General features: G+C 42.0%; 1 protein-coding gene and 1 non-coding gene across 2 annotated transcripts in view; both read right to left on the minus strand.

The window, feature by feature from the left end:
- Positions 1 to 24,777, minus strand: part of RORA (RAR related orphan receptor A) — a 718,480-nt gene that overhangs the window by 518,305 nt on the left and 175,398 nt on the right. The window lies entirely within an intron of this gene.
- On the minus strand, positions 19,320 to 19,426 carry LOC123388245. Its single transcript, XR_006602800.1, has one exon. It is a non-coding gene; the product is annotated as a U6 spliceosomal RNA (small nuclear RNA).

The raw sequence follows: 24,777 nt of genomic DNA on the forward strand, positions 1-24,777 counted from the left end.
AGGAATCGCCTGGGTTTGGAGACTCCAAATGGGGCTATGCGCCAGAGACAGAAATGCTCCGACACAGAATGGATGAGCTGGGCGTGCAGCCAGAGAACAGGGAGATAGGAGTAACTGACTGCTTTTCTCTGAGGGCACACTGAGGAGTGGGGCGCTGAGCTCTCAGTTGCTACAAGGCCAGAGACAGGGAGGCTGCCATTTTCATTCCCAGCATCCAAAGCCATATGGAAAGTGTTCAGGGAAGAGAAGCTACTGAGAAAGAACCCAAGCAGATTACTTAGCCTGGCCCCTGGCAAGGGCCGTGCAATTCTGCCTTGGGCAAAGATATTTAAGAATGGCAGCAACAGGCCCCTCCCCGAGAAGATCAGCAAGAACATCCAGCCAAGATCAAGTTCACCAATCAATGGGAACTGTGGAACTCCAGAGTGAGGGGAAAAGCAACATATAGAATTCATGGCTTTTCCCCTGTGATTCTTTTGTCTTTCAAAGTTCAATTTTTTAAATTTTATTTTCTTCTTACTCTATTTTTTAAAAAATTTTCCTCTTTATTTTAACTTTTTAAACTATTTTATCTTAACAATACCTTTTAAAAATCTTGCTAAATATTCATTGTTATAGTCATATTCTATCCCTTCATTGTATTTAACCTTATTTTTTGTACACATGTAGGTTTTTCTTTCTTTAAAACTTTGGTATACAATTTTGTCTAATAGATAAAAATATACCTTAAATCTAGCACATGGCTTTGTTCTAGTCTCCAGCCTGATCACATTCTTTCCTCTTTTTTTTCTTCTTTTCCTTCTTCAACTGGCTTCTTATCCTATCAATTCCATTTTTTTAGAATCTTTTTAAATTTTCATCTTTACAATCATATCCCATCCCTTCATCATGTTCACCCTTATTTTTGTGTCTGTGTGTGTGTGTACATACACACACACACACACACACACACACAAACAGGTAGTTTCTTTTAACAGACCAAAATACACCCAAAAGCAAGTGTGTGGCTCTGTTCTATTCACTGGTCTATATATTATTATGTTTTTCGTTTTTCTTTTTTTCCTCCTTTCTTCACCTCTGGTTTTGGATCTCTTCTGATTTGGTTAGTGTATATCTTTCTGGGTCATTTATATACTCTTAGTATTTTGTTCTCTCATTCATCTATTCTTTCTTGGATAAAATGACAATGCACAAAAACTAACCACAAAAATAAAATAAAATAAAATAAAAAGGAAGAAGAGGCAGTACCGATGGCTAGGTTCCTACTCAATACAGACATTAGTAAGATGTCAGAACTTGGGTTCAGAATGACTATTATCAAGATGCTAGCTAGCTGGGCTCAAAAAAAGCATGGAAGAGGGGCGCCTGGGTGGCTCAGTGGGTTAAAGCCTCTGCCTTCGGCTCGGGTCATGTTCCCAGTGTCCTGGGATCGAGCCCCACATCGGGCTGTCTGCTCCACGGAGAGCCTGCTTCCTCCTCTCTCTCTCTCTCTCTCCCAGCCTCTCTGCCTACTTGTGATCTCTGTCTGTCAAATAAATAAATAAAATAAACAAAATCTTAAAAAAAAAAAAAAGCATGGAAGATACCAGAGAATCCCTTTCTGGAGAAACAAATGCCCTTTCTGGAGAAATGAAAGAAGTAAAATCTAACCAAGTTGAAATTTTAAAAAAGCTATTAATGAGGTATAATAAAAAATGGAGGCTCTTATTCCTAGAATAAATGAAGCAGAAGAGAGAATTAGTGATACAGAAGACCAAATGATGGAGAATAAAGAAGCTGAGAAAAAGAGAGACAAACAACTACTGGACCACAAGGGGAGAATTTGAGAGATAAGTGATACCATAAGATGAAACAATATTAGAATGATTGGGATCCAAGAAGAAGAAAGAGAGAGGGGGGCAGAAGGGTATATTGGAGCAAATTATAACAGATAATTTCCCTAATTTGGCAATGGCAACAGCATCAAAATCCAAAAGGCACAGAGAATCCACCTCAAAATCAATAAAAATAGGTCCACAACCCATCATCTAATAGTAAAACTTACAAGTCTCAGTGACAAAGAAAACATCCTGAAAGCAGTTCGGGACAAGAGGTCTGTAAACATACAATGGTAGAAATCTTAGACTGGCAGCAAACCTATGCACAGAGACCTAGCAGGCCAGAAATGATATATTCAAGCACTAAACAAGAAAAATATGCAGCCAAGAATACTATATCCAGCTAGGCTGTCACTGAAAATAGAAGGGGTGATCAAAAGCTTCCAGGACAAACAAAAACTAAAAGAATTTGCAAACAGCAAAACAACACTAGGAAATATTGAAAGGATCCTCTAAGCAAAGAGAATGCCTAAAAGTAACAGACCAGAAAGGAACAGAGATAATACACAGTAACAGTCACCTTATAGGCAATACAGTGGCAATAAGTTCATATCTTTCAATGGTTACCCTGAATGTAAATGGGCTAAATGCCCCCAATCAAAAGACACAGTGTTATCAGAATGGATAAAAAAAAAAAAAAATAAGACCCATAGATATGCTGTCTGCAAGAAACTCATTTTAGACCCAAAGACACCTCCAGATTGAAAGTTAGGGGTGGAAAACAATTTACCGTGCTAATGGACATCAAAAGAAAGCTGGAGTGGCAGTCATTATTATTAGACTAATTAGATTTTAAGACAAAGACTATAGCAAGAGATGAGGAAGGACACTGTATCATAATTAGAGGATCTGTCCAACAAGAAGATCTAACAATTGTAAATAACTATACCCCTCACATGGGAGCAGCCAATTATATAAACCAATTAGTAACAAAATCAAAGAAACATATCAACAATAATATAATAATAGTAGGGGACTTTAACACCTACCTCACTGAAATGGACAGATCATCTAAGCAAAATATCCACAAGGAAATAAAGGCTTTAAATGACACACTGAGCCAGATGGACATTACAGATTTATTTAGAACATTCCATCCAAAAGCAACAGAATACACACTCTTCTCGAGAGCACATGGAACATTCTCCAGAACAGATCACAACCTGGGTCATAAATCAGGCCTCAACCAGTGCCAAAAGACTGGGATTATTCCTTGCATATTTTCAGACCACAATGCTTTGAATCTAGAGCTCAGCCACAAGAGAAAAGTTGGAAATAACTCAAATACATGGAGGCTAAAGAGCATCCTACTGAACAATGAATGGGTCAACCAGGAAATTAAAGAAGAATTTTAAAAATTCATGGAAACAAATGAAAATGAAATCACAACTCTTCAAAATCTTTGGGACACAGCAAAGGTGGTCCTGAGAGGAAAGTATATAGCAATAAAAGCCTTTCTCAAGAAATAAGAAAGGTCTCAAGTATACAAGCTTACCCTACACCTAAGGAGCTGGAGAAAAAACAGCCTAAACCCAGTAGGAGAAGAGAAATAATAAAAATCAGAGCAGAAATCAATGAAATAGAAACCGAAAGAACAGTAGAACAGATCAACAAAACTAGGATGTGGTTCTTTGAAAGAATTAATAAGATTGATAAGCCCCTGGCCAGGTTTATCAAAAAGAAAAGAGAAAGGACCCAAATTAATAAAACCAAGAATGAAAGAGGAGAGATCACAACTAACACCAAAGAAATACAATTATAAGAACATATTATGAGCAACTATATGCCAGCAAATTTGACAATCTGGAAGAAATGGATGCATTCCTAGAGACATATAAAGTTCCAAAAGTGAACCAGGAAGGGAAAACAAAAACAAAAACAAAAAACCTGAACAGACCCATAACCAGTAAGGAGATTGAGGCAGTCATCAAAAATCTCCCAACAAACAAGAGCCCAGGTCCAGATGGCTTCCCAGGGCATTCTACTAAACATTTAAAGAAGAGCTAATACCTATTCTCCTGAAACTGTTCCAAAAAATAGAAATGGAAGGAAAACTTCCCAAACTCATTTTACCTTGATCCCAAAACCAGAGAAAGACCCCATCAAAAAGGAGAATTTCAGACCAATATCCTTGATGAACACGGATGCAAAACTTCTCACCAAAATACTAGCCAATAGGATCCAACAGTACATTAAAAGGATTATTCACCCTGACCAAGTGGGATTTATTCATGGGCTGCAAGGTTGGTTCAACATCTGCAAATCAGTCAATGTGATAAAATACAAAAATAAAAGAAAGAACAAGAACCATTTGATACTCTCAATAGATGCATTTGACAAAGTACAGCATATTTTCTTGATAAAAACTTGAAAGTGTAGGGATAAAGGGAACATACCTCAATATCATCAAAGCCATCTATAGAAAACCCACAGCAAACATCATTCTCAATGGGGAAAAACTGAGAGCTTTTCCCCTAAGGTCAGGAACATGGCAGGGATGTCAACTATCACCATCGCTATTCAACACAGTATAGGAAGAAATAAAAGGCATCTGAATAGGCAAAGAAGAAGTCAAACTCTCACTCTTTGCAGATGATATGATATTTTACATGGAAAACCCAAAAGACTCCACTCCAAAAGCGCTAGAAGTCATAGAGGAATTCAGTAAAGTATCAGGATATAAAAATCAATGCTCAGAAATCAGTTGCATTTCTATACACCAAAAGCAAGAACGAAAAAAGAGAAATTAAAGAGTCGATCCCATTTACAATTGCACCCAAAACCATAAGATACCTAGGAATAAACCTAACCACAGAGGGAAGGAATCTGTACTCAGAAAACTATAAAGTACTCATGAAAGAAATTGAGGAAGATACAAAGAAAGGGAAAAGTGTTCCATGCTAAAGGATTAGAAGAACAAATAATGTGAAAATGTTTACACTACCTAAAGCAATCTACACATTTAATGTAATCTCTATCAAAATACCATCAACTTTTTTCAAAGAAATGGAACAAATAATCCTAAAATTTATATGGAACCAGAAACGACCCCAAATAGCCAGAGGAATACTGAAAAAGAAAACCAAAGTTGGTAGTATCACCATTCCAGACTTCAAGCTCTATTACAAAGCTGTAATCATCAAGACAGTATGGTACTGGCACAAAGACACATAGATCAATGGAAAAGAATAGACAGCCCAGAAATGGACCCTCAACTCTATGGTCAACTAATCTTTGACAAAGCAAGAAAGAATGTCCTGTGGAAAAAAGAGTCTCAACAACAAATGGTGTTGGAAAAATTGGACAGCCACATGCAGAAAAATGAAACTGGACCATTTCCTTACACCACACACAAAAATAGACTCCAAATGGATGAAAGACCTCAATGTGAGACAGGAATCCATCAGAATCCTAGAGAAAACACAGGCAGCAACCTCTTCAACCTCAGCCACAGGAACTTCTTCCTAGAAACATCACCAAAGGTAAGGGAAGCAAGGGAAAAAATGAACTATTGGGACTTCATCAAGATCTAAAGCACAAGGATAGACCAGCAAAGGAAATAGTCAACAAAACTAATAGACAACTGACAGAATGGGAGAATATTTTCACAAATGACATATCAGATAGAGGTCTTGTTTCCAAAATCTATAAAGAACTTATCAAACTTAACACCCAAAGAACAAGTAATCCAATCAAGAAATGGGCAGGAGATATTAACGGACATTTCTGCAAAGAAGACATCCAAATGGCCTTGAGACACATGAAAAAGTGCTCAACATCACTTGGCATGAGGAAAATATAAATCAAGACCACAGTGAGATACCACCTTACACCAGTCAGAACAGCTAAAATGAACAAGTCAGGAATGACAGATATTGGCGAGGATGTGGAGAAAGGGGAACCCTTCTACACTGCTGGTAGGAATGAGTGCAAGCTAGTATAGTCACTCTGGAAGACAGTATGGAGGTTTCACAAAAAGTTGAAAATACCCTATGACCCAACATTCGCACTACTGGGTATTTATCCCAAAAATACAAATGTAGTGATCCAAAGGGGCATGTACACCTGAGTGTTTATAGCAGCAATGTCCACAATAGGCAAACTATGGGAAGAACCTAGATGCCCATCAACAGATGAATGGATAAAGAAGATGGTATATGTATGTATGTATGTATATACATATATGTATGTATATACATGTATGTATATATACATATATAAAACATATATAATGGAATACTATGCAGCCATCAAAAAACCCAAATCTAGCCATTTGCAATGACATGGATAGAACTAGAGGGTATTATGGTAAGCAAAATAATTTAATCAGATAAAGACAATTATCCTATTATCACATGATCTTTGTGATACGAGGAATTTGAGAGGCAGGGGGGCGTTGTGGGGGATTTGGGAGGAGTAAAAAATGAAACAAGATGGGTTCAGGAGGGAGACAAACCATGAGACTCTTAATCTCAGGAAACTGAGGGTTGCTGTTGGGTGGAGGAGAGGGACAGGGTGGCTGGGTTATGGACATTGAAGAGGGTATGTGCTATGGAGAGGACTATAAATTGTGTAAGACTAATGATTCACAGACTTGCACCCCTGAAGCAAATAATACATTATATGTTAATTTAAAAAAATAAAAGAAAAAAATATAGCTACTAGAAAACTTAACTTTTTGTATGCCACTTGCATTACAACTCTATTGAACAGGACTGGTCTGGAATAAAGTCTCACCAATGCTGTTTCAAGACTGAAGTTCTGACTCCTATACAAGTTCTTTTTTAGTTTAATCCCAGTAGGAAGAACTGCCATAAAGTTGCAGCCGTATTAAATCTATGGTAGATGGAGACTAAGGGAAAACATAGACAGCAGGTAGGTTTGAACAAAGGAATGAAAGAAAGAGAAAGAAGAGAAAGAAGTCCAAGGAGAACTTTGTACTTTCTTTTAAAAATGAAATTGCTGATCTGGGTAGTGGCATGAAGTCATTTTCAAAAGAAGGTCAACAGCAATTTAGAATTAGGTCTCTTCCTAATTCACAAAGTTAAGTCAAATACAGTATAGGCCGAGGCTATTCTTGGACCTTGGTGGAAAGATACTGCCTTTCCACTTGTTTAGCTAATGACTTTCGAATGATAATTATAGCTCATTGTTGTTCCCACTTAAAAACCATTGATATCCATCCAAAAAATTATAGCTTACAGTGAGGGAATATTTATGTGATATTTATAGCCTGTGATGAAAACCCTGGGGGAACTGCCAGGAGGGAGGATTATTTATCAATTTCTCTTTCTTCAAGTTTGAATTTTCTTGAGATTCCTATCCAAAAGACATTTGGTAATCCTACATAACACTAATGTGTGAAGATATTTTGCCATATTGGTCAAATTCAAAGAAAAATCCTTTTTTCTTTAAAGAATGGTGGGGGGAAAATCTGGTTGATCCCACTGAAAAACATAGTAGACCGAAAAAGTCCACTCAAGGAAGTAGAATTGCATACTTGAAATATTTTTTTGAAGTGCGCCAAGAAAAATAAAGTAAAATCAAGGAGGAAAAGCTGGAGTTTCAATTTCTGGAGATTGTACTTCCTGGTGATATAAAAACAAAAGTTAAATTCAGAGAGACTCGACTCTGAAGTTAGCATTGCATAAAAAACAATAGAAAATATTTAACTATGTGCATATGTTTGTACACAAACAGAAATAGATATAAACAGACCTTAATTAGCGTCGTAGACTTTAATTATCTTTGTACAGTAATTGGGAATGTTTTGTTCTGATTTATTCCATAACGCTTACTGTGTTCTGTTAACAACTAATTTTTTTCCCCTTACAGCCCGTAATAGAAGGCTTTTACCGCGGACTTTGTTACATCTGCTTCTCATTTAATGACCATTGTTCCGGGCTGTCAGAGCAAGCAGCTACACAACTTCCCGATTCTGGAAGATTAAGCAAATATTTTGACAATGCCTGGATTTTTTTTTCTTCCTTTTTTATTTTTTTTTCCCCACAGAATAAAAATAAAAAGAATCTTTTACTTACCCACACAATGTTAGTAGAGTTCTTAATCGAAAGAGTATAAAGAACCAAGCGGCGGTTAAAGGTACTTCATGTGGCAAAATACATCAAGCAATTTTCTGTTCCATTTCACGTCAGAGCCCTAAGAATCCTGCCTGAACTACACAGCTGGGGTCACAGGAACCGTTCTGGGACTGCAGGGAGGGCACGGGACCCCCGGGGCAGAGCCACCTGGAGGCTTTTCAACTATCACTGGCTTCCGGAACAAAACAGAGGGCTCCTGCTCACCTTGAAGGCCACAATAGGTAAAATGAATGATAGGTGTCTGAATCACTAATAAATACCGTGTAAGAAAAGCTGTTTTTTATATAACAAACACTTTTTTACGCTACATAACAAACTGTAATACCACCGACAGTGTGAAGACAGGGATCATGGCTCTTCCTACAGACAGTGGCTACAAACAAGAACAGAAGTACTTCAAAGAGATGGGGGAGGGATGGGGGAGGGAGAGGCAAAGTTGGGGGAAGGGGATATGGAGAAAATCATTAACTCCCATGAGCATTCATCAGTTCCATAAAGACTCTGAAGGCAGAAAACAAACCAACAAAAAACATGAAAAATAAATAAATGCTCTAACTTTGTGTGGTGACAGATGTCAACTAAACTTAGGAATCATGTGGGAATCATTTTGGAATGTCTGCCTTATCAAATCATTCAGCTTCTACAATGCTATATGTCAATTAGAGCTTGATAAACCCAAAGTAGGGGGAAGGGCGAAAGAAATTCTAACAGGTCATGGCAGCCCTGGTATTTGGAGCTGCTGTGGTTGTCACTGGAGTAAGGAAGAGGCCTAAGAACAGAAGACCTTAACTAGTCTCTGCCCCTCCCAGCAGTTCACCAAAGAAGTCCCAAAAAGATAAGTAGGAAAAGTAAACAAGGTAAGACCGAGGAGAGAATTAACCCCAGAGGAATAAGCCTCTTCAAACTTTCAGGAGGGGAGCCTCTCTTTGGGGGCTGCACCTGGCAGAGAAAATTCCTGCAAGAAAGAGCTGGGATCCAAAGAGGCAGATTCTGTGAGGAAGACATGACACAGATGGGCCATCAGAGAGCACCAGCAAAGACAAAGCAAGAAGAAACAGCCCTCTGGAGGAGGCAGAGATTTCCCTTGCTGCCCTGAGATAGCTTCAGATCTCCACTGGTTTGCATTTACTCTAGAGAGGAAAACACAAAGCAGGGTGTGTACTTCAGGAAGCACAACGCTGAGGCCATCAAGTTCATGGATAAGCCACTGGCACACGGCCTGTTGTCATGTGTCCTGTGGAGGGTACCCCTGGAACAATCTCTTCATGGCTGACACCACTGGCTGGGCCCTTATTTGCAGCAAGTCTGTACTTTGCAATGAACATGTGAGATGACTTCTCTGGACAGTTTCAAAAAATACCCATTCTCTTTAAAGATAAAGGCCCCATAATTTCCCTTAAATATGTTTTCATGTTCCCATGGCCAGTTATTGCTAAAGGCAATACAAAGAAACAAAAGCCCCAAAGCCTTGACTTCCGTTTAGAAGTCTCAAGGAATATGTCTGCCTTAGAGCAGAGATTCATAAAGTTGCGGTATTGAAATTGCTTACCCTTCTTACAAAATTCAATCAAAAGAATCTGAATTGGTAGGTACGGGGATACCATATTTTAACCAACACTCTGAGTGATTTTGATTGTCATTTCTTTTCTTTCTTTCTTTCTTTTTTTTTAAATTGTGATTTCTTACAGAATTACTCTACGTGATTCCACATGCTCTCATGCAGGTGGTTAAGGAACTCAAGTTTTACACACACAGGTCAGTGCTGCTCTAGATGCTGTACAGACTGCCACTGTGATACCAGCCTCCTGAAACACAATAGTCCCTAACAGCCTTCGAGGGCACACACACAGCCACAGGGACAGAAACAGGGACTAAACCACTGAGGCACCTGGTGGGAATGTGCCTCACTCTGTGGGAAGCCCATTAAACACCAGGCTCGGAAGAGAGGATCTTGTAATGCAGCCCCAGTTAATTCAATCAACAGGCATGTATTGAACCTCTGTGATGTCTCCAAACTCCACTAGATGTGGAGGGTGATATGAAGACAAAAGAAAATGACCCTGTCCTCAAAGAGGTCATCAGCAAGAGGGCAAGAGAGATGTAAGCCTTTGAAGGCAAAATGGCTTGAGATGAATGTCCTAACAGAAGACAGAACCGGAGATGGAAGAATGCCCCGGTACAGTGAGGAAGGAGTCATTAACTCTGATGGGGGCAGTCAGGAAAGGCTTCCCTGAAGAGCAGACATAGCATGCCATTGAAAGAGATCAATAAGCAAGCCCACGAAATTGTTTAATGACTTCTTCATTCATGGAAACAACCCAGAAAAAGCCTGAGGGACCATCCCTGTCCCACATTAACGTGTGTGTGTTTAAGAGTTGATTAAATGTTTGTTGTTACTGTAATCTATCACATTTTTAAAAACAAGTATGAACATTTATATACTGTTCTGATCTTCAAAGTGGGGAAAGGAAAAATCCTACAATACTTGTCTTTAATAAATGCAAATCCTCCAATTTCACAATAAAATAAGAATGGCAAATTAGTGAATGTATGATGGACTAGTCAGCCAAAGCAGAAGCTTGAGAAGGCCCGTTTTTTCGTTGCAGTGAGACTGAACATGAGTTCCTCCCCCCCACTTTATATATGGCTGTCTCTTTCCACTATAATCACAAATAATTTCTTCAGACCCACACAGGAAACAGGTATTGATCACAATAAGCCACTGCATCCACAAACACCTGCTTCAGTGGGTTATGGTCTCCATGGAAACTCTCCAATAGAACCAATCTGAATTCAATTTCAGAAGTAATGAGAGCAGATAATTTTACACTCAATCAATCACTGTCAGCCGCCGTTATCAGCCAATCAGTCATTATGTCAGTCAGTCACACTTTCGACAAACTTCTTCTGTGGCATGGTCAGACAAGAATGTTTTGACATCCAGAAGCAACACAATCAAATTGGCTCCTCTTTCCTGGTAAGAAGCCAGAGACATAGCAATGCATTGTGTTTGCAAAGGCAATAAACAGATAAGCCAACCAAAATACACTACAGTTGTAGAAGAACCTAGGGAGCAATTTCAGTAATTGTTATGATACTTGAGACAGAGAAGTACTTTAGACCCAAATGTCACATACAGATCTTCCTTGTCTTATGATGGTGCTCTCTCTCAATAAACATATCATCAGTTGACAAAATCCGAAGTCGAAAATATATATAATACATCTAATCTACTGAACATCAGAGCTTTTAGGCTAGCCTGCCTGAAACAGGCTCAGAACTCTCCCATTAGACCATAGTTGGGCAAAATCGTCTAACACAAAGCCAATTTCATTAGACAGTGCTGAATATCTCAATGGTGTACTGAAAGTGAAAAACAGAATGGTTATAGGAGTACAGTTAGTTTTAAGTGTATCACTTGTTTACTCTCGTGATCACATGGCTCACTGGAAGCTGAGGCTCCCTTGCTACAGTCCAGCATCAAAAGAGAACATTCTACAGCATATTGTTGGCCCAGGAAAAGATCAAAATTCAAAATTTCAAGTATGGTTTCTACTCAAAGTGCATTGCTTTTGCACCATCCTAAAGTTGAAAAATTATAAATTCAACCATCCTAAGTCAGGGACCGTCTGTAATTTAATCCTCCCATTTAAATGTGAACAAAAGAGAGAAGCAGAGATGTTGTAGAGTATCTGACCATAGCCACACAGCAAACTGGTGGAAAGCCCAAGACTAAAGCACGAGTTTCTCTGAGCCCCCTGATCTTCCAGAATGTCATGTTACCATTATTAAATGCCTTCTTTTTTGAAGCAAGAGAGCTTTTTGAAGGTTAGGTCCTATCTAAGCAGAGTGCCCAGAGTCTGTGGGAGACTCACAGGATACTTGTGGGGCTTGTGCTCTGGAGCCAACTCAAACTTCTGTCTGTTTGAGGTTAGTCTGTCTTTGGCCAAATGCAGCTTCCGGTTTCTGAAGGGGAACAAAAGACTCTAAAATACTACAGGGCTACCAAATTATTGTTACAAAAATGACATTTTGATAAATTTAGGGCAAGACTACCAAGAACACATGGATTAAATTTCCCTAAAAATGCATGGGAGGGGGAGGTTAAATCTGAGGGGGAAAATCTGCTTCTGGCAAATATATTTGGGCTCTGGTCAACCTCAAACATTAGAAAAATCATCTTGGACTTCTAAAGAAACTGTAAGGTACTTTGTAAATATAGGTTCAGTCCTGGAAATCTCAAATATTCCAAGATTCCTCTATATTTCCTCTAACAATGCCTTATTAGTTTTTTTTTTCCTTTTATACTGCTTTATTGCTTTGCCCATTTCTCAGAGAGACAGTTTTCTGAGGTTGACACTTACATTCACTCTTGGTAAAATGGATTAACTTGTTGGGTCTCAAAGTTCAACGTGTATGAAAACCCACCCAAAGCTGTTAAAAAAAAAATGCAGATCTCCACACCCTCCTCTAAGAATCTCCATTGACCAGGTGCCTCCTTAGCAAGGTGCCCAGGTAATTCTGACGTACTTTCTCTGCCAACAACCTTGGAAAACACTGGTGACTAATAGTATTTGGTAAAGGATCTGCATCATTTTTCAGTCACATTTTTTCCCCAGCCACTTTCAACCTCATGACTTGTATCACCTATATCACAAGAAGATGGTTTTAATGGCCATGGTTGTAAGCTTTCATACATATATACATAACCATTTCCTATTAGCTGGAAGTAGGCTTTACCTGAAAGAAGTAGATGGTGTGTGGGGCACTCTAATGCACCCATCTACATTTGTCTAGGGCACGGGAGATGGAAAAGCAAAGAGGATATAGTCTCAGGTCTGAGATGGGACCAGTAATTGCAGCAAGAACTGTCTGAAAGCTTTAACATGAAATGTTTGCTTCACTTCTTTGGTCTAGTCAGCTCACATGAACCTCAGCTCAAGCTATCCACTTTATCCTCCTGCAAAACACTGATGAAAGGCTTTTGCTTATTTATTCCCAGATTAGTAATACTGATGCTTTCCCTGCATTTCATTCTTAGCTCAATTTGTATCTTTTACTTATGTGTTTTAGGACATTTGATGGCCTTTGGAACATGCTTGAATGATGACAAGCATATTGTGTAAACACTATGCAGATCTTAAGTCTGAGGACAGGTTTTTTTCGTGTCTTTTTCCACTGCTGTATCCCCTAAACATGACATATTGCTTGGCCCATAGTAAGTACTCAATAAATACTTACTGAAAATATAAATGTAAGGATGGCTGATTGAGAGGCAAGAAAAAAACTCACCGATCTGAATAATGTCTGAGTAAATCAAGTTGGTTTGAAAGATACATAGCTTATAGCATTAACCAGTGACTACTCATTTTTTCAAAGGTTGCTCTTACTGATAAAACTCTTGATTAGGTACTGTTTACCCCACAGAAACAAGAGCAAATACAGTATTTTAAACACACCCTCCTCTGTAATACCAGCTCCCATACTGATTTTTCTTTGCAGTCTTCAGCTCATCTCAACTTGTTATCACTTAAACAGAAATGTCATTGGAATTCAAAAATAACTAACCCATAGACATTGGAGGAGTGAAAGGGGAGGGAATATTAAAAGAAAAACAAACCACACCTCACCAGGGTATGTAGCGATGGGTGTTCTAGAAGCTTATAAAAATGCAGCCGTCTTTTAACCACTGTCTTTGCTATTTTCACCACAGTCGTCCCAAGCTCACCACCGCCATGTATCACTCAGATGACACAGGCAACTCTTGGGAAGTTTACTTACCTCTCTGGTGGGCTTCACAGCCTCATGCCACAGACATCATAGAAAACAACTTCAAGTTTTCCATGCAACCAACAAGAGGAGAGATGAGCTCCATGAGCTATCAGAGACCCTTCCCATCTTATCAAGGCAAAGTCGAAAGGGAAGAAAAGTGAATATTTGGTGACAATCCTTTACAACCTGGTGCTGCACTAAGCTCTGCATGTACATGACCCCATTAGAGGTTTCCTACATTTCCAGAAGGTATGAAATAGTCTGTTCAGTTTACAGGGAATCGGGGCTCAGAGAACTCCAACCCCCATGGTCAAGCAGCCAAGGAACAGTAAAGCTAGGACTAAAGTAAGAACAAATATTTACCGAGGGCTTAATCAATGTCAGTCATTGTTTCATGTGTGTTAACTATTAACACACTTAAAACTCATTTCAACCTATACAGCAGGTACTTCTGTGTCCTTCTTAGAGGTTATAGAACAAACACAGAGAAGTTAAGAAACTTGTCCAAGAAGTCATAGCTGGTAAGTAGCAGAGCTAGAGATGGAACCCAGATGGTCACTCTGGACTTTACTCTCTTGATGATCACATCCAACCTTTCTCTATAACAGGGTCTATGTTGGCCTTTTTCCAAAGGGCAAGTTCTTTCCAGGATACAACTTCAATTTATATTTCTAGAGAAAACAACAAAAAAAGGCACAACTCAACAACAGCCTGTTACACTCTTCCAGCACTATAAATTATGTGTTTTTGTTAAACATACAGACATGCTAGGTAGTTACAGTTAAGTTAACTGTACACTTTACTGTACAAACCAAGACTCATCCAAGAGTGAAAGGGGATGCTCTTAGTAATTACTCAAGCGATGCCTGGCTAGCTCAGTCAGTTAAGTGTCGGACAATTGATTTTGGTGCGTGGTCTCAGGGTTGTGAGACTGAGCCCCTCAGCATGGAGCCCACTTAAGATTCTCTCTTTCCTTTTCCCTCTGCCTCTTCCCTCCTTCCCTTCTAGAAGATAAAGAAAGAAAAGAGAAAAAAATAATATTCCTCAAGGACAACAGCTGTAAACTGGAACTGACCCAGGTGAACAGGGTGCCTGGCTGCCCTGGTCAGGAATATGTGTCCATACACACACGATTAGATATAGTCACTTTCCGACACCTTCTGATAAGATTAGCTGGACTGCAGCTGGAAATTAAATGCCTTCTGATTGTGCACACCTATCCCTCCACTCCCTGTAAGAGCCGCTATTCCTTTCTTTACCTAACGCATTTCTTTTAACTTGTTTTCTCACAAAAGACTGTGCGTAATTGGTCAGCCACGAGAGATTAATTTGTACTTAGCTGGCTGAGCAGACACGGTGATATCTCCACAGCGGATGGTGCCAGTGCGGGGACCAGCAGCTTCTCCGTGTAAGTCTTCTTACCTGTACTTCACTCCAGCCCTCCCAAGCCTGCTTCTTTGGGACCTGCTGGCCAAGCCCTTCATTTACCTCATTTTGCCTACCTAGAGGAATTGACTTGGAGTTTCAAATTCCCTCGTGAACCATTTTCTTTTCTTTTGGAAATAGAAATATTAGCAAAGACACACAGACTCTCCCCTCTGGAGCAATGCAGGGAAGATTCAGGGAGGGTACTGGCTAGCAAGGTGGCACAGGAGTGAGCAAGAACTAGATCCTTCTCTTTGTTCCAGTGTAGTCAGACGTGGAGACTAGGTCTCCCAGTGGTGACAGGGACAATCAAGACTTTACACAGTTCAAGAACTTACACGGTATTTTACATAGATTATCTCACCTAATGCTATGTGGAAGGTGCAATTATCATTCCCATTTTAGAGACGGAGAAACTGGGGCTTAGGTTAAAAATTCTGCGCAACATCCAATCTGGGCAACTTGACCTCATAGCCAACACTCTCACCCAGAGCATCTGACCATTCAAATGCACAAACCAACCCCAGATGACAGAATAGCAGAGTCAAATGGGGCCAGAGAGATTCACACCTCCCACCTTCTCACCTAACAGATGAGGACCACAGCTCTGCCCCTTCTCTCTTCCAGACAATATTTTGTAAAAATGAATAAATTTAAAAAAATAAATAAATGTAAAAAATACTTTATAAAAATGAAATGTGAGATGGTCAGAAAGCTACATCAACTAAGAAGTGCTAGCTAAATGTTAACCAGTTTTACTACTGCAGCTCTTAAACCCAACTTCAGTTTATTCTTCTCTAATAGAGCCGTTTAATACTTGGACATCAGGCACAGGGCATGGGTGAACTCCAAGCCCCATACAAGTGCACAGCGTCCTGGGCAAAGCCTGTCACGCATTATCCCCAGGGCAGCCACATCTGCCACGTCCCAATTTGCCAGAGGATAAAGTACTTTGAAACACTATGAAGATCCCGAGCACGGGTCATGAGGAATACAGAAGAGGGCAGGTGTCAAGAAAGCCAAAGGAGTTTATTTTTTTTGACGTCTCCAAGCCCTCCAACCTGGCCCCTTTCCTCCGGTCAGCTGGTAGGACAGGTGGAGGCAGTGACTCACGAGCACCCGGCACCCCACTCTCAGCTCCCCATTTGGAGCACAGGCTGGAGTGACAAGAGAATCTGCAGGAACGCAAAGTCAGAACTCGGTTCCCGGAGCAAAGCCACGCTCAGGGGCTTTGACGTCAAAAACAAACCTGGTAAGAGCCGCAGAAGCGAAGCCAGCTCCTCCGTCCCCCCGGCCCCCAACTCAGGAGTAAAGATGAAGGAGATTCCATTTCAGTGAAGCAGGAGGAGCACTTTTAGGATGGAAAGGCAATCTGACCCAACCCAAAGCAGTGAGCTTTGGTAGAAAGAAACCACTTGCATGGAGAGATTTCGATTTTATTTATTTCCTAAGGGGGTGGGGGAAGGGAGCTGGTCCAGGTTTCATGTCATTGACACTGTTCTTCCCAAGAGCTCTGCAAGCCCCAGGCCCCATGGTGGCACCTTCTGCTCTCCTCAGGGTCACTTTGCCCAGCCACCCAGAGATGAGAGCATCACGTGGACCCGCACCGTCTTGAACAGTAGCCATTAGCCACATGTGGCTATTGAGCACTTGGAATGTGGCTAGTCCAAACTGAAATGTACTCTAACTGCAAAACACACTCTTGGTATTGGCAGCTATGTGGAGACCTCCAGCATTTTTACATTGAGTACGTGTTCAAGTAACACTGCGCACATACTGGGTTAAATAATATTTCTTCAAAATTAATTTCACCTGTCTCTTTTTACTTTTTTAAAATGGCCATGAGAAAATTTAAAGTTGTATAGAAGGTTAGCCTATCTGGCTCCTGCCTTATATCCACAGCTCCAGGCTAGACGCTTTCCCTCTACGAGGTCTCCAGGGACCCGCAGCATTGGTATCCACTGGGAGCTTGTTAGAAAGGCAGACTCTCAGGTCCTACCCCTGACCTACTGAATCAGAATCTGCATTTTAAGAAGATCCCCAGGTAATCTGCATGCACATTACAGTTTGAGAGGCACTGCCCTTGGGCTTAGAACATTACGTGGCCCTCCGCAGGGGCTTGAGAAATGGGGATAGAATGGATAAATGAGTTATCTCCAGGAAGCTGCTGCCCACAGGACACTTGGGGAAAGGGGAAGGCCCTTCCCTGGTTTTTCTTCAGTTCATTAATACTGATGTGCTCATCAGATTAATCATCTTTCACTTTAGCATGACCATTGAATCAGGACAAATGTGGTCCTTGAGAAAGCGTGGTCCATAAATCCTAGAATCTGGTCAGAAATGTAGAATACTGGATCCTTTCTAGACCCCAGATTTGGAGTCTGGATTATAAGTAGACCCCAAGGTGAATCATAAGCGTGTTCATGAGTGAGAGGTTAGGGCAGAAGGAACAGGGGCTCTAGAGAAGTGAAGACCAGCGCTGTGGGGAGACTGGGCAAGTGAGGACTTGGAGGAGCCCAAGCTGGCAAGAATTTTTTCTGCTGGGCTCTCAAGGTACTCAGACCATCCAGCAATGGACTCAGGGGAGAAGGCAGCCCTAGGGCTGAGGGAAAAGACAATGGGGCATGGTGGACCCCACAGCATGCTGTTCAGCAAAAATCAGACAAAGGACTGGTGTGAATCTCAACTCTTCATTTTGTTCCTTTCTAGACCTAAAATCCTTGACATGTTAGCCATAAAACAAACTCATAAAGCTGATCCCCCCCCCCCTTTTAATCGGAAGCAAATGCTCAGGGAAAAGGCCGTCATGGCAGACAGAGAACAATAGGCACCACCACTGTCTCGGTCTCCTGGCACTCTCTCCCAGACATGCACAAGCCCCACCCAGCCAACCTCAGACCCCATATACAGAATGTTAGAGGGTCCATGGCAGCGGTAGGTAGAGAGAAGAGGTAGCAGAGACTGGGGAAATTCAGGGAACAGGGAGGAGGAGGAAGAAGAATTGAGGAGAACAAGTCAGGCCCTGGAAATTCCATCAGAAGCTGTGTGTGCGGGAGGGAAGAACAGATGGAGGGAGGAGAATGTGAAGGTGTGTCTTAAACAAATCTCCCTTTTAAGGAGCATGAGGAAGAAGAGGTGTCTACGTGTGGCCAGAGGGCTGTACAAAATAGCAATGACCCTTATGCAAGCTCATAGTTCCTCCGTCCCATTTTGGCAAAACATGACCAGTTCTTTCTGAGCTCTGAGAGCTGCCCTAGGGGACACAATCCCTCAGAAGAGGCCATGGGATACAGCCAGTAGGTTTCAGTAAGCGATAAGCCTCTTGCAAAAGGGAAGATGGACTTAGGCACACAGAACGTGTGTCACAGCCACCCCACCTGCCCCCAGAAGAGTATCAGTTTGAAGTTTCACCAGAGTAAGCCAGAGGTAAGCCAGAGAAGTCACCACAGAGGTATTCCTGTCGAGTAGAGGGTTCTCCCCAGACCCTCACACCAAGCTGCAGGGCTCCTTTGCCAGCAGTTGCTCAATATTTTAAGAAAATCAACAAACTCCAGCTGGACTGGGTGGGGTGTTATATAGTAGGACCAGAACGGGAGAAATGGAGCTGGAATGGCTCTCGGCATCAACTCCAAAAGGTCTTCCACAGAAAGGAAAGGAACAGCCTCATTTGGTATGAGCTCTTCCAAATTCTTCTGACTTTGACACTGATCTTATTTAAAACAAAACAAAACCCAAAAAACAAAACCACCACCATAAAACAAACAAACAAAAAGCCAACAACAGTAACAAAAAACCCAAGGACCCTCTTGGGTACCCAGAGCCAGCCTCCTGCCACAGGGCATATCTTGTCAAGGTGGAGTGTGTTTTCAAGCTCAAGGCCCTTCTTTGAGAGCATCTTTTGCTCACAATGGGGGTCTCAGTTAGATTGAGTCTGCTGGGGCAGCGTGACACGCTCATTTTAGACCATTCTGCCCAGAATGCACACAGTCTTTAATTAACTTCTTACTTTGAATGGGGCAGCTAGCCATACTGTAGCCAACTGTGGTGTGAACCTACAACAATGTTCTCTTCTTATTCTAGAAGGGGTAGAGGTTCTTTTATTTTTTTAATTAATTTATTTATTTTCAGCATAACAGTATTCATTAAAAATATGGAAAGCTTCACGAATTTGCGTGTCATCCTTGCGCAGGGGCCATGCTAATCTTCTCTGTATCGTTCCAATTTTAGTATATGTGCTGCCGAAGCGAGCATGGGGTAGAGGTTCTTTAGCCTGCAGAGAAGTGGCACCAGGTGACCTTGCCTGGGTAGCACAGAGGGTCTTTGATGTCATGAGTAAGTGCATTCTATCTGTCCTCATGCCCAGGATCTGAATCATCTCTCTTCCCATCAGCTGGCATATGACCAGGGGCCCCCCACAGCATCCTCCTCTGTGCAGGACTAGGAAATAAGGGAGGTTTCTCGGGGGACCAACCTGTGTCCCCTGGCTTTTGAAGGACGGCAGACCGAAGATCACTTTCTGCATTCCATACCCACATTTTTCCTAAAGAGGAAAACAACAGGCTTTGGGTTTTCACAAGTAGGAAGGAATAAAATGCATTAAGACCCTAGAAGTGCCTCTAGAGGGCCTGGTAATAGCAACCTCCAACGCATCTCTGCCTTCTCAAAAGGGCAATTTGAACTTCTGCTCGGAGTGTCTCTCGCCTTGTTCTTGAGAAATAAATCAGAATGAGGGTGTTGAGAGTGGTCAAGAAAAAATTCAATGAGAAATCAGAGGCATCTTTTTTTTTTTGCTGCATTTTTCCTTGCAAAAAATCAAAATAAAAATTGCCGGTTTTACATTTTTCCCTTTTTGTGTGCCTGATAGTAGACAAAACACCCCACTCCTTTGTTGCCCCGTAATGGTTCATATCCCAAATCGACTTGGAAAGAAAAGCAGAGGAAGCATGGGTCTCTAGTCAGTACTTTTTTGCCTCGGTTTCCCCAGTTACAGAAAGAGGACAGTCATGGACTCAGCAAGCATTTCTTGCAGACCTATTTTCCAGGAGAGACCAAGCAACCCAAGATACTTGCTCCCACAGTGATAAAATGAGTAACTTTAAAACTCCCCAGAAGGCAGACGTGATTCATGTGTTTATGTAACCAGGGCTTTAGATAGGGCTCTGGAAAAGAGCACAGGCCTACAAGGGACTACTGGCATCTTAATGAAGGGTGTGACCTGTGGGCTCTAAACTGCACAGAGATTCATCTGACAGACATGCACTTGAAATCAGCATCGTTCCCAGCTTCTTCTCTTTATACGAAAGCTAAATGACATATGCCAGCATCCCCGGTTAAATTATATACAGGTCTATTCTGCAGGTTTTCATAATCCTTTGAGAATTTGTTCCTCGGTCATCCACTTGCACTCATCTGAATGCTCCCTTTTCCCTGGGAAATGACCACTGAACCCTGCATTCTGCTTTCCTCTCTCCCAATAGCCTCCAGAGAGGACAGCAGCTCAGAGAGACCAGGAAGTGAAAAAGCCACAGACATCTCCTGATACAGGGTCTGTGCTCTCTGTAAAAAAACACACACAAGACCCTTTCTCTGGGAGAACTGTTTGCCTTGCTTCATGCCCCAAATGGTGGTGGTGGTGGTGGGCCTCACCCACAGAGCCCGGCGAGCATCATGGCCCAGCAACCAGCCTGGTTTTGATTATTCTGCCTGATGGAGAGGAATCTTCTGGCATGTGCAGTTGCAGACATTTCTGAAGCTCAGGACACAAGACTTTGACGTCAATCCCAGAAAGGGCCGTAGAGTCCCTTCAAACAACTCTCATGTGTGTGGGAAGCCTAAGGGGAGGTTTGGAACAGGGGCTGGTGGTGGAGGGAGGGGGGTTTGGGCTTTCTGCTTATAGTCTTTCTGCTTCAGACTTGGCTCCTCAAGCACACACCATATCCTGGAACTGAATGGGAGGCAAAGACCCACGTCTGCACAACACACAGTCACCCCAACTTCCCCTCACGCCTTGGTTTGGTGGGGGAAACTCCATCCACAAATCCTTACTCTGAAGAAAACGCCCATGGAGCCAGCTGCTGCAGGTCCTTTCCCTGCTGGATGCCCCTTTCTGTCTGCAAACCCTCTCTCTTATTCCAGCCCCAAGTCTGCTTAACTTGACCGGGCCTGAAGCACAGGCGGCTCAGTGTTTTCGGAAACTGTAGAGAGTCCTCTTGCCATAATTCTCTTGTTGTCGTCAAAAGCAATTACATGTTTCAGATGATGAAAAGCACTGTCATGAAAAGCTGGCACAGCCGCCAAGGAGACAGATGTATTAAGCCACACGGCTTCTAAGAACTCCCACTTATGCTGGAGCTCAACACAGAGATGAGCACGGCGACACACCCGTCTCCAACACCCTCCCGTGGGGACTCCGTGCGCACGGCTCCGTTCAGCTGGGGCATTCAGCTCCTTCCGTGGACATGCACTAAACTGCACAAGAATGGGTCAGCATCCAAGTCTGCATCCTCAAACAAAAGTAACAATTTCATAAATGCCAACAGTCTACCATCAAAAAAAAAAGAAAATACAGGTTTGACAGTAGTGAGTGGAAATGTAAAACTCCAGCATTTCTAACCAGTAATGTGAGGAATACTGATCTATAAATGATCACTGATACACTATGAAAAGCACATCCCATACTGCCAGAAGGAGGAAAACCGTAGGTTAAATAATGTAAAAACTGTTTAGCTGCAGGATGGCTCAGAGCTTTTAATATGGCAATGAACACTGTCAAGTTAAAAGGCTCAAATTATATACATATCTGTGTATTTTTCTCCACAAACCTTCCCAGTTCCTTCAAGGTCAAGGATGTGACACTCTTAACATTTTCTATCTACCCTGAAGGCTGTGCTCCTCCTTCCTTCTCTCCTCTGTCGATAGCTAGCTCAGAGGCAGGCTTCTGTGTGACCCGTCCAACCCAGGGTAACCTCCTCCCCATCTGAGGATCTTGCTGCTCCCTGTGTGGTCACTCCATCAGTGAGCTCAGTGTCAGAGCTTCGAGAACATTACACTCTGCACTGCACCCAGGAGCAGGGTGTGCTGTGACATCCTGCCACCTGTGGGGGAAATCCAGAGGTTACGTGGTATCTCCAAGAAGGAGTCCTTACAATGTGGTGGTTACCTGTCATACACACCTGTTTTGGTCCCTGCTTCCCACTTCCTAAGTGGGTGCTTTGTTTTGGTAAGTAGTTAACCTGAGACTTCCCTTCCCCCCCCCCAGTGAATTGGGATAATAATAATAACTACCTCAACATGACTAGAAGAAATTTTTCATGTAAAGCAGTCGGGATGGGGTCTGGTGAGTAAGTGCTCAGTAAAAGGTTTTGCTATCCTCACAGAAGACAATGTCACTACCCAGACTAAAACCCTAACTCTCTGGCTCTCAATTTCACGTTTCCCCCTCCCACACTCCTGTGTTCTCTCTACTCTGTGGTGTCTTGTGTGCTCTTTTACACAAACAGACCTTCTACACTAACTCGTGAACTTCCTGAATACAGACACCATATACAACGGCATAGTACCTACCTGCCTAGGTCATTGCCAAAATGCTTTATGGTCAACAAGAAATGTATTTACTATCATTATTACAGAAATTCTATTATCCATGGGAAGTGTCTCAGTATTGACTTAAGAAATTTGTTAGAAATATCGATGCTAGGAATAAAGGTTCCCCAAACTATATTCTGGAGGGCCGGAGTTGGCAAGTTTTTCCTGTAAAGGGCCAGAGAGTAAGTATTTTAGGCTTTACGAGCCGTGCAGTATCTGTCTCATTACTCAGCTCTGTGGCTGTGTGAAAGTAGCCATTGACAATGAATGAAGAAACAGACAAGGGCTGGCTCTGTTCCAGGGAGACTTAACAGGCAAGTGGTCAGCTAGAGAGATGACAAAAAGTGCAGTTCAGGGAAACAAGGTGTCAGCCCAGTCAAGTGGGTTTGTCATAGTTCTGATTTGAGTCTATCAGTGTTACAGTAGTCACTATCAAATGTATACACACATAGAGATATTTATGTATTCCTTTTTCTCGAAACTTTCCTGATTCCTCCTAAGTTGAGGATGGGTAAGGCGTGTGTGTGTGTGTGTGTGTGTATGGGGGTAGGGGCTGGCAGGGGTGGGGCATACTGAATCATGAACTTGAACGCCTGAGCTCCACTCAGCAGCTCTGTCTCAGCCACAGCCTGGGCAAGGTGAACTACACCGTGCAGATGTTTGTGGTGACAGACCCTAAGGCATGCCTTCTTTTTCTCCTGGAGTCCATCTAGTGATCTGCTGCTAATGGAATCTTCCACTTGATCTGAATAAATTGTGTCAGTGGGCCTGGATATGAATCCTATCAGGTAGATCATCAAAGCATCCCACAGCAGTTACAAGCTTGGCTCCAGGAGAATAATACACCAAGGCAGCTATGCCACCTAGTGATGCTTGCATGTACTGTTCTCAGCCTGAAGAGAGCAGGAGAGGCTTTGAGGAGGCCTGGCATTTGCTATTCCTGGCCACCACTTCCACATTCGGGGAGAGTCTGAAGTCTCTGTCTTGGCTTCGAAACAGTCCATGTGCCTGCATTAGCCTGTCCCCAAGAGGCGCAGAGGATCTGAGTGACGTCGTGCTTAAAGGGAGCAGCCCAAACCTGCAGCACTAATTACGCAAGAATGTACAGCAGACACCCACTCACCCATCCCACCTTTCAGCAGTGATGGAAGAAACGTCTTTTCCCACATCCGTGTGTGGCTGCAATAACCTGTTTCCTTTACGGTACATCCTGGAAGTCTTAGGCATATGCAGCATCTGCTGCTTTCTCAACTAAACAGAAATGCTATCATCTGCAGTCAGAAACAGAAAAGACACAAGACGGGTGGTGAGGATCTGTTTCTCAGCCCACAGCGGCAAGAGTTAGAGGTGCCAAACATTAGCGCCATGTGGGTGTAGTTTATACACACAGAAACCATCCGTGTTTTCACTAAATGGGACCATTCCTCCACCAAGCACAGTGGTGGAGAGGAGGGTCTTTTAAGCCTCATCAAGCCTATGGACAAACTCTGGGGTCAAATGACACTATTTTTTTTTCCTTCTTCTTTCAGATTCCTTGCAAGAGGCCTGCTGAATAGCTAGGATTCTACAAGTCTCGGTGGCAAAGCCTCATGCATAATGCTTTTCATCCTTCAAAATACAGCTAACTTCAGGGCTTTCAAGAAGTGGTTCTAGTATCATACAAGGCTATTATAATAAACTATGGTTGTGTGTTTTCTGTAAGGAAGGAAAACATCAGTCCAGGAGAGAAATGGAGGGTAAGTGACATTTATCAGATTGTAGTTTCTAAAAATGGATTTGCTTCACTAGATCAAAGACCGCACATTTCTACACATCATCGCCAATTCTGTAGGAACCATTCCAGATATCTTGAATGTATGTTTTGAGACTGGGTTGGCTCCCTCACGGATTGTTTCTCTTCTAGGTCACAGTACATTTCCATGCACTCTTGCCTTTATACAGTTCATAATAAGACAAAAGCACAGAAGGTATACAAAAAGCCCACAGAGAAAACAGGGGCTAGGATGAAACTTCAGGCA

The sequence above is a fragment of the Mustela putorius genome, unplaced genomic scaffold, assembly GCF_011764305.1.
Source record: "Mustela putorius furo isolate JIRA1106 unplaced genomic scaffold, ASM1176430v1.1 tig00003896_pilon_pilon_pilon, whole genome shotgun sequence".
Lineage (NCBI taxonomy): Eukaryota > Metazoa > Chordata > Mammalia > Carnivora > Mustelidae > Mustela > Mustela putorius.